Source organism: Acinonyx jubatus, chromosome B3 (genome assembly GCF_027475565.1).
Source record: "Acinonyx jubatus isolate Ajub_Pintada_27869175 chromosome B3, VMU_Ajub_asm_v1.0, whole genome shotgun sequence".
Lineage (NCBI taxonomy): Eukaryota > Metazoa > Chordata > Mammalia > Carnivora > Felidae > Acinonyx > Acinonyx jubatus.
In genome coordinates, this window is record NC_069386.1 from 122,066,484 (window position 1) to 122,083,136 (window position 16,653).

The 16,653-nt window shown below is 38.4% G+C and overlaps 2 pseudogenes; both read left to right on the plus strand.

The window, feature by feature from the left end:
• The first annotated feature begins 2,418 nt into the window (after positions 1-2,418).
• LOC106974334 (60S ribosomal protein L13-like) lies at positions 2,419-3,261 on the plus strand (annotated as a pseudogene).
• Positions 3,262-6,366: 3,105 nt separating this feature from the next.
• Positions 6,367-7,672, plus strand: LOC106974376 (hsc70-interacting protein-like; annotated as a pseudogene).
• Positions 7,673-16,653: the final 8,981 nt, after the last annotated feature.

The following is a 16,653-nucleotide window of genomic DNA, read 5'->3' on the forward strand; positions in this document are numbered from 1 at the left end:
GGAAAAAAAAGCAGCCACAAGTACAAGGAGAGTACAGTGATCTAGACAATAAATAAAGAAGGTGTCTTAGGAACTGGGGATTCATCAACTGTGTCAGATGTTGCCAAGAATTGGGAATTGTTCATTGGGTTTGGCATAATGTAGGTCCACAGTGACCCTGAGAAGTGGAATATTAGTAAATGGTAGGGGCAAAGTCTGACTGGAATGAGTTGAAGAGAAAATAGCTATTAGGGAAGTAAAGAGAGCAAGAGTGGACAACTTTCTAAGGAGTTTTGCTATAAAAATGAGCACAGAAATGGGGGCAGTGCTGTAGGGTTTTGTGGGATTTAAGAGCAAAGAAAGATTGGTGTGAAAGCAGAGGGGGGTGTTTGTATTGACTACTAGTTGGTGTGAAAACCCAAAAGAATCCACTTAGAAAATTTTAATTTCAGCTTTTCACTGTTAATATTTTCAAATTACTGAACATTGAATGTGTGGATACTTGTTTAGATCTTTATGCATTACTGGACAAGTTCTAGCACAGTGTAGAATAAGAAGGCCATAACACATTACACTGTACCCAAGAGCCATATATCTTTTCCATGACAAAGTCCAGGGAGGATTTTTTTTTTTAATGGGAGAAATTTCTGTATTTTGTATTGTGAGGTTAGCAATGCAGCAAAGAGAGAAAAAGGATGCAGAACAGAAAGTACAATTGTAATTGGAAAGTCATAGGATAGGCAAGAGGGGATGAGATTGAGTGCATCCTGGGAGGTTGATATTAAATTAAAGCAAGGAGTTAAATAGGAGCAGGGAAGATGAATATTTGCATAAAAATGCAACGGATGACAAGATTTGATAATGGGGAAATACTATAGATTTCGTCTGGTTGCTTTGAATCTTCCTCCCAGTGAAATAGAAGTTGAAGCCATCATCTGGATATATAATATGAATAGAGTATTGAAGATTAGAAAAACATGTGAAATGCCATGTGGGGCAGTGGAAGCATCCCATCTCAATCAGGCTTTGCCCCTACCATTTACTGATATTCCACTTCTCAGGGTCACTGTGGACCTCCACAATGCCAAACCCAATGAACAATTCCCAATTCTTGGCAGCATCTGACACAGTTGATGAATCGCCTGTTCTTAAGACACCTTCTTTATTTATCTTCTAGATCACTATAATCTCCTGGGTTTTCTTGTACTTGCACTCTTGGCTGTTCTTTTTTAGTTCCTTATGCTTGGTTCTCCTTCTTCCTGACCTCTAAATATTGGACTTCCTCGGGGCTTAGTCGTCAGCTCTCTTCCATTCTCTATCAACATTCTCTCTATAGATGAGCTCATTAGTTCCAGTGTTTTAAACATCTTCTATATGCTGATGGCTCCCAGTTTTAGATTTCTAGTTCTGACATATCCCCTGAGCATTAAACTCATTTACCAATTGCTTACTCAACATCTCCACGTGGTTGTCTAATAAGGTTCTCAAAATTAGCATGTCTAATATAACACTCATGCTCCTCTCCATTTGCTCTCTCCCCTCCCTACCACAAGTCAGTTCTCTGCCTGTTTCATCTTCATCAATGTTACAATTCACCTATCTGCTCAGATCAAAACTGTGTTAGTTAGGGTTCTCCATAAGGCAGAACCAATTAGATGTGTAAACATGTAGAAAGAGAGATGTCTTTTAAAGAATTATTAGCTCAGGCAATTGTTGAGGGATAGCTAGCCTGAAATCTGTAGGGAAGGCCAATAGGCTAGAAACTTGGGGAGGAGTTGAGGTTGCAGCGTAAGTCCAAACACAGTCAGGAAGCAGAATTCCTTCTTCCTTGGGGAACCATAGTCTTTGCACTTAAGGCCTTCAACGATTAAAGGGTACTGCCTCACGTTATGAAGGGTAATCTACTTTACTCAGAGTCTATTGATTTAAATGTTAATCACATTAATCATGTTAATATTTCTCTAAATGAAACTTAAATTTAAATGTTAATTTAAAAAGTATCTTCACATCAGCATCTAGCCAAGCTGACATAAAATTAACCATCACCGTCCACCCCTTATCAACTTGACGTCCATATGCACCTTCTTAAATCATATTTAATCTCCAAACAAAGGCTATAAGGTCATACTTCTGCTTAACATGATAGAGATATCCTATGTACAACCAAAACACACTCATAGTTTTCCTAGAAAAGGATGCAAAGTCCTTAGGTGACATTCACTTTTCTTCTTTATATCGTGTACTTAAATACTGTAATGTAAAATCTGTACATCTTATCTTATGTGATATGATAAAGAGAGAAAAGGGAAAAAAACAAATATATTATATATATTATTTATGTTTATTATATATATTCATACATATTTATTAAATATTATGTATATGTAATATTTTTGGTGTCAATGCAGAGCTTGTGTCCAATAATCTCAAACGGTCGCTATTTTTAGTTCTCCCTTGTAGGAGGCCCATAGGCAGCAACCATGGCACCCATTCAGAATGACATGGTCCTGAAGCGTGACTTCCACAAGGACAGGCCAGGGCACTTGGCCATGTGGTTCAACCAGCTGGTGCAGAAGATCCACAAATACAAGACCTGAGAAGCCAAGGCATGCCACAATGCCCAATGCCCTGCATGTGGGCCCATCCAGCCCACTGTGAGGTGCCCTATGGTGAGGTATCACACCAAAGTGTAAGCTGGCAGGGGCTTCAGCTTGGAAGAGTTAAAGGGTGGAAGGGTGGCTGGCATTCACAAGAAGGTGGCACAGGCCATTGGGATCAGTAGATCCAAGAAGGTGGAACAAGTCCACTAAACCTCTGCAGGCCAATGTGCAGCAGCTGAAGGAATACCACTCCAAGCTCATCCTCTCCCCCCAGGAAGCCCTCAGCCTCCAAGAAAGAAGACAACTCTTCTGAAGAACTCAGATTGGCTACCCAGCTGACAAGACTGGTCATGCCTATAGGGAATGCCTATAAGAAGGAGAAAGCCAGAGTCATTATAAAGGAGAAGAACTTCAAGATCTTTGCCAGTGTTAGCATGACCATGCCAATGCCAGGCTCTTTGGCATCCAGGCAAAAAAGACCAAGGAAGCTACAGAACAGGATGTTGAAAAGAAAAAGTGCCACAGACAAGTTGTGGAAAAAAAGGGCATTATTTTATTTTCCTCAGTACATAGTCACCTTGATAAAAGGCCATATATCCCTTTGGAATACACTGAGAGAAATATTAACAGTATACATTTTTGACAGTGTGGTGAGGTCCTTCCACAAGGGGAACTGTCCTCTCTTTCCTTCAATTCAAGGGGTTCTTAGTCTCTATAAACTGGCTCGAGTTTAGGAATTATGGGTCTGTGATTCTGCTTCTATAATTCAAATTTGTCTTGTTCCTGTGACCTAGATCTCTCTGCTTATACAAATCAAGTAAGAATTTAGTAGACTTACCATGTGTTTTACTCCTAGAAATACCATGATCAACTAGCCAATACTGTAGGTCTCTGAAAGTCATAATATTCTGACTGCTGCTTTGATTCTGCTGTCCATTATAGTAATCATGCCCACCTTGCCTTTGGTGATTAAATAGCACCACTTGGCCTCTGACATCTTGGGATTCAATTACTTCCATTGCATTTAGGTTTTCCAATTCAGTGACAGATGTTCCCACTATAATTTCTGACTTAGAACATCAGGGGCACCTGGGTGGCTCAGTAAGTTAGGCATCTGATTTCAGCTCAGCTCATGGTCTCACAGTTCTTAAGTTCGAGCCGCATGTCAGGCTCTGTGCTGACAGCTTGGAGCCTGCTTCAAATTCTGCCTCTCTCTCTCTTTCTCTCTTTCTCTGCCTCTACCACTCACACTCTGTCTGTCTCTCTCTCTCAAAAATAAATATTAGGAAAAAAAAATCACAGAGCTCCTCAAGAATGTTGGGGCTCCCCTCACAAACTTGTTGTTCATGGTCATAGTGAAAATTATGTCCTTTGTACCCTCCTAGGGTGGATGAGCATATCTTAAATGATAAATCCACTCTAACATTCCAGTCTCCCTAAGCTTTTGAATCTCCTCCTTTCTAGTTTATCAAGGCAGTTCTGGCATTTCAGTTCATTTAGTGTCAGTCACCTGTTGGTTTGTGTTTCAGGTAGCCAACCAACCAACCAGTTAGAGCTTTTTCCAACCCTGTAAGTTGCAGCATTAAATCCAGATCTCTGCTTAGTGGGCCTAAATAAATTCTGCCTGATCCAATTTTATGGTCTTTCTACCACTATGCCACACCTTTAATATTTACTCCTACCCACATTTCTTGGATTTCTCTTTATATAAATTGGAAAAATCAAGTAGTTCTTGTGGAGTGTACTCCACCTATTTATGGGTTACACTTTGTACCTCACCATTAGGGGCCTACAGGAACTTGAGTCCAGTGATAAATCTAGAAGCAAAGACGAGTGGTGGGGGTAGGTTCTGAGGAGAATCAGCAGTGTCTTGTAAGGCAACTACCTTAGGGGAGGCCATTACAATTTGTTCAGGCAGAGGAGGGTTAATCTCCTCAGATAAGGATGGAGTGGTTGCTTCTACTGGCAAAGAAGACTCATGGGAGTTTAAGGGTTCAATGTCCCCAGCTTTATCAGGATCTTCCCATATGTCCCCAATCAAATTTTCAGGATCTCATTCCTTCCCAATCTATGCCCTCACTTTAATAGCAGACACCCTGTGAGGTTGAAAATTCAATTTGCATTGTAATTCAACCACTTGTGGGATGAGACTCTGAGTTTAGTTTTCAGCAATCTCAGCTCTTTGGCTACAGGTGATAAGGGTTTCTTTCAGGACAGACAGAGATACTTTTAGGTCATTTATGCAGCACATGATCTGGGAATTTTTTATCCTTTTATTTCCTTTCATTTCCTCATCCTTTTATTTCCTCACTTTGTCCAGTGCAATTAGGAGCAACTAGCCAATCTCATACTCATTATTTTGATTAAAATGTTCTAAAATATTAAAAACATGGTCACTCAGAAACTTGTCTAAGAGTTTGATTAGGAGTATCCAATGGCGATACTTCATGAACCTCTATTGTCACATCACACCACAGACTATCCATGCTCTGTTTACTAATGGAGTAGTCATCAGTGCCTTTGATTTAGTAAGATTAGAGAACCAATTCCAAAAGCTGGACACCATGCTCCAGCTAACTTGACGCATAAAATTAAGCATTATAAAAACCTACAATCCTTAACGTTTTTCATTCTTACCACATTTGATCCATCAACTCCACTTTCAGAGTATACCCTGCCTGTTATCATTTATCACATTCAACATTGTTGCCATCCTCATCCAAACCATCATCATCTCTCACCTACACTCTTAAAATAGTCTTTTTGCTTTCTTCTTTCACTCTGCCTTCTATCCCACTGGTCCTACATACACTCTGAGTCTGTAATTTATGCAAAAAACAAAATCGTTTATTTAAGATCTAAATTTAATCATTTCACTCATCAGCTTCAAAACTCCAGTGGCCCTATCAAACGCAAAAGTAAAACTCAAACTTCCTATTGTTTACAACTCTCTGCAGTCTGGCCCTGCCTCTTTCTCTGATTTTACTTCCATATTTACCAGCATTTTTATTAACTTCCTAATTTCCAACTATAGGTGTGGTTTTTTTTTTAAATGTTTCTTAATGTTTATTTGTTTTTGAGAGAGGGAGACACAGACTCTGAACCAGTGAGCAGAGCCCGATGCGGGGCTAGGACTCACAGACCACGTGATTATGACCTAAGCTGAAGCCAGATGCTTAACTGACTGAGTCACTCAGGCACCCATCAACTGAAGGTGTTTTTGTTCCTTTTGCCTGGAAACCTCCTCTCCCAGATGTTTATATGGCTCCATTCAGATCCTTGCGCAGAAGTCACCTCTTCAAAGTCCTTTCAGGGTCACTCCATTAAAATTAAACATTATACACTATTCTCCTACCCTGATTAACATTTCTTCACTACCCTTATCACTGTTTAGCATATTATATGTGTATTTGTTTGATGTCTCCCTTACCAACTAGAATAAAACCTCCAAGGGGACAAGGGCTTGCATGCTTTGTGTCCTGCCAAATCCCAAAGCCCTAGAACTATATCTAATGTACAGTAATGCACAATCATATTCATCAAATAAATGAATGGTAGTAATAACAGTACCCTAAGGTTAGTACTTATAAGGTTGGGTTAAATTTGATAATACACATATGCCAAAGACTGCTAATTATCTTCTAATGTCAATTCTTCTTTCCTTCTTTCCTAATAGAATCCCCAATTTTTATTTAGTCATATGGTTTCAGTCACTCTGAACTGGTCCCATGCCTGGAATCAGACTGCAACCACTATTGCACCCACCACCTCATGTTGCCTCTGGACCATGGACCCCACAGTGAACAAGCTTCAGGCCTTGGTGAAAATGTGCAGGCAGGATCTGAGTATTCTGCACACTGAGGAAATGCACTTCCTGCATGAGTGGGTGGAGAGCATGGGGGTAAAATACCACGGGCTATTTATAAAACTAAATCAGAAGACAATATCAAAGAAGAAAAAACAGTAAGAAGGAGGAGGAAAACAAAGACAGAGGAAACATAAAGTGAGGAAAGTGGTCTAAGTTTACAGTGAAGTGTGATTGAACCAGATACTTATGCCCCTCAAGAAATGGGAGATGAAAATGTAGAGATGACTGAGGAAATGATGGATATGGAAATGATAAAAATGTAGCTGCCAATGATACCCTAAGTGATGGTGAACTACAGAAAGCCATTGACTTGTTCACAGATGCTATTAAGCTGAATGCTTGCTTGGGCACTCTGTATGCCAAGAGAGCCAGTGTCTTCATCAAATTACAGAAGCCAGATAAATACTGCCACCCAAGACTGTGACAGAGCTATAGAAATAAATCCTGATTCAGCTCAACCTTACAAGCAACAAGGGAAAGCATACAGACTTCTAGGCCATTGGGAAGAAGCAGCACATGATCTTGCCCTTGCTTGTAAACTGGATAATGATGAAGATGCTAGTGTAATGAGGAGAGAAATTCAACGGAGGACCAGAAAACTGCTGGACATCAGAGAAAGTAGGAGAGAAAATATGAAAAGTGAGAGATCAAAGAAAAAGTAGAAAGGGTTAAGAAGGCTTGGAAAGAACAGGAGAGAGCCTAGAGGAAAGAAGAAACCAGAGGACTATCAGGAGCTCAGGATGGCTCTTTCCCAGGTGGCTTTCCTGGGGGGATGCCTGGAATGACAGGGGGCAAGCCTGGAATGTCAGGAATGCCTGGGCTCAGTGAAATTCTTAGTGATCCAGAGGTTCTTGCAGGAATGCAGGATCCAGAAGTTATCATGGCCTTCCAGCATGTGGCCCAGAACCCAGCAAATATATAAAAATATCAGAGCAACCCAAAGGTTATGAATCTCATCAGTAAATTGTCAGCCAAATTTGGAGGTCAAGCATAATGCCCTTCTGACAAATAAAGCCCTTGCTGAAGGATAAGCAACTTAGATCACCTAATGGATGTCACAATAACACAAACCAGTGTACCTCTGGCCTTCTCATGGAGAAAGCTGGGGTGCTGTGAAGATAATCCCTACCCCTCTGCCCAATATGCAACTGAGACATTTTACAGTGGTTTCCCATTGGGGTATTCATTCAGATAATATTTTCCTACTAGGAATGACAAACTTTAAACACTTCTTAAGTCTTAAAAATATTTGAAAACCATTTAAGAGGGTGTGTTAATCCCTACATTTTTCCTTACTAATCATTTCAGTTTTTTTTTTTCCCTCTTTGGCTTAATTGGGCAAGGAAGATATTTCAGCATGGGAGATGTATTGCTTAATCTGAGTGAAATAAAGGTTTATTAGCAGGGGGCAAATCTCACATTTAAACACATAGAGTTTAAGTTGGTTACTGAGGCATTTTGACTTCTTTTTAAATGCTTTATTTTTAAAACATGATTTATTTGATAAAATCACTGGGACCACCAGTATTGCAGTAGGACCTGGGTAAGGACCAGAAGTATTTGACAAGGCAGCAGAAACCTTACTCCTTTTATAGAGCATGCATCCTTGTGCAGATGCATTGAAATATTGCACTGTGGTTAAGGGATGGTTTTTATAGTGCTGCAGTAGAGTTGGATTACTTAGCTGTGTTCTTGTCTGATATAGAAAATGAACATTTCACATCATTTGCACACAAAAAAGACTCCATTTCCCACCATGCCTTTCAGTTAGGAATGCTCATGTGACTAGTTTCAGCCAATATGGCATAAGCAAAGTTCCACATGAAACTTCTGAGAAGAGATCTTAAAAGAAGTAGGTGAAGAGGAGGAGTTTGTCCCCCTTCTCTTTCTTGGTTGACAGCAATTCAGGCATGATGGCCAGATCTCCAGAAGCTCTAACATCCATCTTGAAGCATGAGATGACCTTCAGAATAGAATTCTACCATGGAGGATCATAAGATACAAAGAGCCTGGGGTTTTGCTACCACAGAGTGACATATTATGTCTAGCCTCTGAACTTCTTGACTGTGAGGAAAAAAGTAGACTTCTTTCATTCTTAATTCATTATTTTGAGATTTTCTGTTTCTTTCAAACAAGAAATAATTTTAACATGTAAGTGACCAAGACAAACTTTGGACTATAAAACCTTAGTAAGTATTGTCTTTTAGTTGGTATTACTGTCATTATTTAAAAAAAAATTTTTTTTAATGTTTATTTACTTTTGAGAGAGAGACAGAGAGTGAGTGGGTAGGGGGAGAGAGAGAGGGAGACACAGGATCTGAAGCAGGCTCCAGGCTCCGAGCTGCCAGCACAGAGCCCGATGTGGGGCTCGAACTCACGAACCGTGAGATCATGACCTGAGCCAAAGTCAGACGCTTAACCGACTGAACCACCCAGGCACCCCTACTGTCATTATTTTTTTTTCTGTTTCTGTATCTCCTTGTTAGCATTGTTGTTATTTTTATATGCTGTATACTGTACCAAATTTTAGGAATATGGGCAAGAATAAAATAGAGCTTTGATTTAAAGGACATTGTGTTTTGGGAAGGGTGGAGATAAAATGACAGTACAATGTGAAATGTGCTTTAATGCTTTAATAAAAACATGCTATGGGAACACATAGGAAGGAAAGCATAAGTCTTCCAGGAGGAGTAGAGGCAGATTCATTGCAGAAGACATAAATCTTGAAACAAGATGTAAATATGTATAGCAAACTATCATGAGGACAGAAGGTTGGGGAGGGCAGAAAGAAAAGCAAAAGAAATGACTGCATATGGGCTTCCCTATCTGGTGAGCAGGAGTAATTTGGACCTTACCAAAAAAAGTAAAGCTGAGACTCTAAGCTTTATTGACTCTAAGAAAGCTGAGACTCTTATCTTACCCAATATTTCATTGCAAATGTGAAGTCACTGTATTAAACAAACAAACAAACATCAGCATCAGTTTGCTTGATTACAAGATGAGTTGGTATCTTAGAAAGCAAAGAGGTGATTTCCAGATGGAATGTATATAATCAGGTCTATTAAAAGAAATGACATATCTTTGTTGGGCTTTTTGGGGGATAGAGGTGGAGGAAAGAGGTGGGGAGGTAGCAGGAGAGAATATATAAATGTATAAAATTAGAAAGTTCTTCCAAGGGAAGGATAGCCACTTAAGGTTCTTAAGGCAACAATTTTTTAAGTAGTTTCTAAAAATTAAACTGTAAGTACTCCCTAGTCTGTTCTTTATATTGACAAGCAATAAGGAGCTTAGGATAGTATTCATTTGACTTTACTTTTCAAGGCAATTTTTTAAATAAATTTAAAAATCCTCATCCTAACCTCCACTGTATGTTTTTGTAGTGCAAGTCAGAGGGTAAAGGAAGGAGAACTAAGACAGGAAAACAAGGATAAACAGTTGGGGATTTCTTCCTTAAGACATCTTTACTGCTGCAACCTCAGTGCTTCTGCTGATTCCTAATTTGGACCCTCAGGATTCTTGACATTGTCTGTTTAACCTCCTGAAACTAAGCTGACCTTAAATTTTCTCCTGGAATTTCCTTTTACCTCTAACACTAGATTTAGCATTTATTCACAGCTTCTCTAATACTCACTCTTGATTTTTTATCTTGATACCCTGTCCCACTAGCAAATTATTTTAAAAGTAATTTTTAATATGTCTCAGAGCCAAGTGTACTCTGAAAATGCAATGGAAATCTCTTGAAAACTATTAGTTGATCTATAAAAGTCTGATTTACAGATACTAAATTTCAAGAATGACTGTATAATAAAAACAAAACAAAGTAAACAAAACAAACAAAAATACTCCATAAGGCAACTGTTAAAGGAATTGATTTCTGGGACTGAAGGGAAGGGAAAATAACATTTGCTTAATATTAACCTATTATAATGTATTCTTCACCTCAGCTTCTCTTTGCCACATTTTAAAGCCGCAACCCTTTTTACTGACCATATAATTCAAATCTTTCTTTGGAGAAATATGCAATAGTTGGTAATTGCATGCATTCTAAAGCATCTCATTTTATGCCCCCCAAATGCATGATTTACTTTGAATGATAAATATGGCTATGAAATGGAGTGTTTCCGGCATTCACAGATCAAATGTAACTAGGGAGAAATAACTCAGATGCATCCTGATGTTTTATATTTCCATGCACTAATATTTGCTTCACACCATATGTCACAGTAACACAAGAATGTGATAAAGTAGAACAGCCCAGTGGTTCTCTCTTCCAACATCTGGTCTTCTGAGGAAGTCTAGCACTTTAGAGATTCATGTTTAAATCCCCAGATAGGTGGGATAATCAAATGCCTTGGTGAGAGGAAGCAAAGGGAGTACTGGAAAGTCTTCTTCCTATTATCAAATTAGCATCAGTGAATACTGTAATAATCTCAATTGAATTAAACAAACAGACCTAGTAGTCCAGTGGACGCTCCCTGAAAAGCCACACACAATGTCCATTCCCAGAGCAGTAAAGAAAACCAGATGTTAGCTTTTAAAATAGTGGCCATTCGTCAAGCCTTCTGACTCTTTGTTTTGTTCAAAGCAGCTGACCCTGGAGGGACCACAGCTACCTAAGGAACAATGGCAAAATCATCTTCCTAACACTGGCATGGCCAGTCTCCCCAGAAAAAGATCAAGACCACATCAGCTAAATTGATAGGATTTGCAACACATACTTATCTCTCCAATCCTTTATAAAAAAGGGGGGGGGGATATGCTTTCATATTTCCTACTCCCTTTTCAGGAGTAAATTAACTATATTTGTTCTCTTCATTTCCTCATATGCTCCTTGTTCTTCATGTGGGCACAATATGGCTACCATCCCTACCATTTCATAGAAGCTACCCACTGAGTTCCCAAATGGTGACCATATAAGTGAAATTTCACATACCCTTTCATTCTTTATTTTCTATCACCACCACATTTAATATTGTTGGCTGCTCTCTCCTTCTTGGAATATTGTTTACTTCATGAAATGTCAACTCTCTGCTTTTGTAATCACTCTCTTTAAGTCTTTTTATTATTATTATTATTTACTTTTTCTAGATACACACATTTTGGTGTTTGGCAAACCTTGATCTTAGGATTGTTTGTCTGCATCTCATCCTGGATGATCTATTTCTCTCCCAAAATTCCAGGCCCTAATCATTTGTGTGCTGTGTGTGCTGGTATCCTCATTTGCTCCTCCAGGTCTATTGTCCACTCTTCTCTACCCTGTTCTATGCTGTGGGAAACTAACCTCTTACGATGTGCATCATCAGTTCTTTGGTTGGTGGTTTACTTTTGTCAAGGAAAATACCAGTAGGAAAGTAGATAGTAGGAGGGGAGAGGTAAGATATTAACATTTTTCTGGCTCCTTCCCTGCCAGGCTCTGGGTTACCAGTGGTTGCATTGCTGTACCAGAGACCATTCCTGTTAGGCAGCTTTCTCCTACAGCTATAGCTCTTGTAGTTTCCAGTAGCTTCTCCTTTCTCTTTCCCCTTAAGCCTAGAGGTGGTAGCAGCTTTCAGTTGTTGCTCATTCCAGAGTACCTCCTCACTCTTGCTGTGTTCCTGAACCCAGCCAATAACTCTGTAGAAAGTTCATTAAGGGCTTTTCTAGTGACCTCTTTCCAATACACCATCTATTTTGCTGTCAAAACTCTGACCCACCCTATGAAATTACCTTACTCTCTATCTCAAGTTCATCTTTCTTGCCTGAGATCAAGATCCATAACACTGACTACTGTGGCTACTAACAAGCCCATCTGAATTTTATGGAATATTTAAATACTAACATGAACAGCAATGAACACATCAGCTTCTCCTGCTCTTTGTGTATTTCCCTACTCAGCAAATGACATTGCTATTTTCAAAGCTCAGTTTTTCAAGCCAGAACATGGAAGTCACCTTTAACCCCCTCTCTTTCCTTCACTTCTATTTTTCCAGTGAAATACTAAGTTTTACTGAGTCTGCCCTAAATATTTCTTGAACCCAGTCATTTCCCTCATTCTCATTGCTTTTTTGCTAAACTGGACTACCTTCAACTTTTGTCTGCTTGTCCCTACGATACATTTTCCACAGGGAAGCAAGATCTTTCCAAAAGTCAACTTTCATTATGTTGAAATTCTATTTAAAAAGTCCTTAAAATGGACTTTTCCTTTGGATAAAATCTGGGCTCCTTACCACGGTTATGTGCTCACCCACTACCTGATCTATGCAGTGGTATACCATTTATTATACTTTTTTGTAATTTATTTAAATGTCACCTGCCTCCATTTAGAGTGAAAGTCCATAGGTTAGGTATTAGGATTGAATTGTATTCCTCTAAAATTTGTATGTTGAAGTTCTAATTCCCAGTACCTCAGAATGTGACTTTATTTGGAAATAGGGTCATTGAATATATAATTAGTTAAAATGCGGTCATACTGGAGTAGGATAGGTTTCTAATCCAATATGACTGGTTTCCTTATAAAAAGAGGAATTTGGGGGATCCTGGGTGGCTCAGCTGGTTAGTCTGACTCTTGATTTGGCTCAGGTCATGATCTCACAGTTAGTGAGTTCAAGCCCCACATCAGTCTTTGCCCTTACAGTGTGAAGCTTCCTTGGGATTCTCTCTCTCCCTCTCTCTCTCTCTGCCCCTCCCCATTCATGTACACACTCTCTTGCTCTCTCTCTCAAAATAAATAAATGAACTTTAAAAAACAAAAGGCAAATTTGGACACAAACATAGACACATGTACAGGGAAGTTGATATAAAGAGACAGGGGGAGATGTCCATCTACAAGCCCAGAAAGGAAGCCTGGAACAGATCCTTCCCTCACAACCATTAGAAGGAATTAATGTGTCAACACCTTTATTTTAGACTTCTAGCCTCCAAAACTATGAGTCTATAAATTTCTTTTGTTTAAGCCACCTAGTTGTGATACTTCTCTAGCAAACTGATATAGCAAGGAACATGTCTGTCTTGATTATTGTGGTACCCTAAGTCTCTGACAGTGTCTCAAACATGCACAGTAGGTATTCTATAAATATTTATTGAATAATTTAATGAATTCCTGTAATTACTGTAAAGTAAAATTATATATTGGGCAGGTAGAACAGACCAATTTGATGGAGCTTAATTATTGAAGTATCAAGAATATCTCATTAAAACCTGAACCCAAATTAAAAATTTAAGGACAATGCTTTAGTCAAACCTCATCACATTCAATATTAATTAATCAAGCAGGAAAATACAGTAAATTTTCTATCAGAAAAAACATGCTAAGGATCATTACTCAGCTAGAATAATAATTTATTTTTAAAATACCATATCAAAAAATAAAATAAAACAATAAAATACCATATCAGCTTTCCCTTATTCCATTCATAAGCTGTTTAGATTTTACTTAACTAAATAATAGAGTCATTATTGTCATTTAGGGACTTACACATAGAGGGTGGAAGACTTTGAATGGGTCCTTTGTCATTTTTACTTATATCTGAGGCACCAGGCTAGAAGGGTTATTTAGTTGCTACTTTTTGAGTTTATCTTTTCCTAAGTCAAAGCTGAGAGTTTCAACACCCCCAACAGAGTATTTATGGGCTGAAGTTTGGAAACCCTGTTAAAATTTCATGAATCTGAATCGAATATATTGGTTCATTCAGCTTTCCTTACTGCTCCTAAGGTTCAGATGGTTCAGCTGAGACATGGCCTGTGGATTTCTTAATGAATAGTGAATACTGTAAGTTTGTGTATACTCCCCCAAAATCACATCGCTTAACACAATACCACATGTTAAACTTAGCTAATATCTTGAAAATCAGAGCCTCTGTGCCCTTTGGAGTACCACAGGTCAACATGTCACAAATGAAATAATCCTCTTTACTTAAATAAAGACTAGTCATGGTGATAAGTGGTCAATATAATTTGAATTAAATTATATCCTAAATAGTTAAGTCTAGAAAAATCAGCAGCCTAATAAAACTCATTAGTATTGACTTTGTACTTGATGACATCAATGATCTTTCAATTTTTATTCTTCAGGTGTAAAATCACATACATGACATTCATGTATGTCTTATGAAATGTCATCAAGCTTTTTCCTTCAAAGAATGGAGAGTACTTAAATTTAGCCTCTTAATTTTTTTATCTTCTTTTTTTTTTAGAGAGAGAGAGAGAGAGAGAGAGAGAGAGAGAGAGAGAGCACATGAGCAGGGACAAGGGAGAGAAAGAGAGAATCCCAAGCAGTGTGGAGCCCAATTAGGGGCTCGATCCCACAACCGGATCATGACCTGAGCCAAAATCAAGAGTTGGAAGCTCAACTGACTAAGCTACTCAGACACCCTGAATTTAGCCACTTTAAATAGCATTTATTTCTTATTAACTACTATTTTATATATCCACAGCACAAGTCAAACCGTTAAGTGCATTTCATATTTACCATGTCATACTAAGATAATTCTATAACCCTAGTCAAGTCTTCCATGAAGAGAAACTAAATGATCAGAATCTGGCACTTTCTTTAAATAATGAATCTGTTTGCACCATGTGGCTAGCTCTCAAGCAGAGAAGTCCTCACTTGCTGGCATATTCTTGGCCTATATCCAACTCTGTCTCATCTGAAATGGAATTCTTTTTCTTAAAATGTTATTTGAATCATCATTTTCTTGAGTACCCCAGGCCCTTTCTCTGATGAGTGACAATTCTTTTTTGCCATCAAATTTGGCTACTATACCCATCTATGCACATGACCCCTCATATGGTATCACTCTTCCTCTAGCCATGCAGATTTCACTCTTAATTTGAGCAATTCAGATCCCTATACCTTATCACACCATCGGTGTGTAGGCAGAGATTTATGTAGTCCAGGAAATGGGAAATAAGATAATAATGAAAGAAGTATAGTTTGCTTTTGTTGCTAATCTTGGGCTCCCTTCTCTACATCAATGGACCCTTAGGATCCGGGTTCACAAATTCATGGATATATGTTGATGGCATAATGGTTTCTCCATGGACTCCTACCTGAGTCAGAGTATATAATTTTAAAAAGTTTGTAAGTGTTATAGAATGCTTCTTCCGTCAAAAAATATTTTATAATCTTCTTCCTCTTTTAGCCTTCTATCATCATAGCAATTAGAAGACTGATTAGTACACTGCTGCCTGGGACACAAATTGGGAGATAATTGTCCTTGAAAATCTTCTAGCTTAATCCTTGTTGGAGCCATTAGAAATTTGGTTTTCTATTACTTGCAAATAAATGATTTCTAGAAAGTCATCTAATTCAGTCTTTCATATCAAAGAAACTCTAATCCTATTTTAAGATTTTAAGAGTTAGGGGAAGGAGACAAAGACAGGCAAAGGAGAAGAGCAGAAAAGGAATCTGAATGACTAATTGACAATTTCTTGTGTCTTTGAAACACCAGGGTCAGTTTAACATTTTGCAATATTGTCACATTAAGTATCTTGGTCTCCTCATGATTCAACTGATGTTTTCAGGTAGCTTATCAAGGTATCCATGAAGTGATCACTAAATCATTGCATCTAATCAGCATGAAATAAAATTATTGTTTTTAAAGATCCTTAAATATTCTTAATTCTGAGCATTCAGAGCTTAAAAAAATACATCCAAAGAATACATTGTTTTTGAGTTTTGATATGAATTAGCAGAAAACAGATTCTGATACTGACCTAAGCTATTAACAAAAAGATTTAAGTATCAATGAATAAAAGTGGAGCATAGATAAGGATGTTTATTATATCTTTTAAAAGAAACACCTTCATCCAGTGAAGAAATGGGCAGAAAACATGAATAGACACTTCTCTAAAGAAGACATCCAGATGGCCAACAGGCACATGAAAAGATGCTCAACATCGCTCCTCATCAGGGAAATTCAAATCAAAACCACATTCAGATATCACCTCACGCCAGTCAGGGTGGCTAAAATGAACAAATCAGGAGACTATAGATGCTGGAGAGGATGTGGAGAAATGGGAAACCTCTTGCACTGTTGGTGGGAATGTAAACTGGTGCAGGCGCTCTGAAACAGTGTGGAGGTTCCTCAAAAAATTAAAAATAGACCTACCCTATGACCCAGCAATAACACTGCTAGGAATTTATCCAAGGGATACAGGAGTGCTGATGCATAGGGGCACTTGTACCCCAATGTTTATAGCAGCACTCTCAACAATAGCCAAATTATG